Here is a 1,082-nt window from a genome sequence, read left to right as displayed (position 1 = left end):
GCCATGGCCGTGGTGGTGGGATGGTGGCTTTGGGGCTGGAGTTGAAGGCGAATTAGGAGGGCACGGGACATTGGTTGAGCTTACTAATGTGAAGAGGAGGATGTTTAGGACTATGAAAATGGCAGTTCTTGTAGCCATGGAGAGAGGGTTTATTTGAGGCTACTTGATTGCTTGGTGAGAAAATTGTTTGATAAGTTGGGGATTTTATAGGTGAGAAATGTGGGTTTTCTTGAATTGTTATGGTGCATTATTGGGAGAGGATCAGAGCCATGTGATTTAGGGGACACTAGATGAAAAAAATAGTAATATTTGTTGTGGAATTTTGTGTAATATACAATTGTAAAAGTTATCAGTTAGCACGGCCGAGTGTTGGAGGTATATGCATGGGCAATCAGTGGAGAGACAATCTTGCTAGGTGTTAACAATTATCACAGCTCATTTTGGTTAGTACATGCATAACTGATAAGTTGCTGGTGTTACAATTATTAATTAAGAATTATTGATGCAATCAAGTCGAGTCTCTTGTCACCTTATCAAAGTAATTAACATGTACATTGGTCGCTTCCTATTTATTCTTTTTTCTTGAATCTAGCGAGACAGGGTCGCATGTGACTTTACAATTTGGAGGTACATGCTACTCCCTTCGTCCCCAAATATGTGTGTCCTGTTGGAATAATTGCGTGAACAATTACATAAAGCTCTTTACGATGATTAACCGAGAACGATGGAGAAGGAGCATAAACTGTAGAGCGGAAGCGTACTTTGATCCATAACGAATTGAAACGGTGGAATTGTTGGAATTGCTTTGCAGCGGCTATGGATCTTCCAAACGACCAGAGACATTCTTCGCAATAAGTCTGCCGAGAGAATACAGAGATATCGAATGTTCTTCTGATGTTTGGGGACCATAACCCTAGCTTATATTTATATTAAATATAAACCCCTTTATTTTCTATTCGGTCCCTCATCAAATAGAAAATCACTTTATGGTATCTACACTATCTCCATAACAAATAAATACACTTTAAACCCAAACTTTAATCTTTACTGAATCACTTTAATTGGACAACTGAAAGATAGCC

The sequence above is a fragment of the Salvia hispanica genome, chromosome 6 (genome assembly GCF_023119035.1).
Source record: "Salvia hispanica cultivar TCC Black 2014 chromosome 6, UniMelb_Shisp_WGS_1.0, whole genome shotgun sequence".
Lineage (NCBI taxonomy): Eukaryota > Viridiplantae > Streptophyta > Magnoliopsida > Lamiales > Lamiaceae > Salvia > Salvia hispanica.
The sequence above is the reverse complement of the archived record's forward strand: the minus strand, read 5'-3'. Positions refer to the sequence as shown.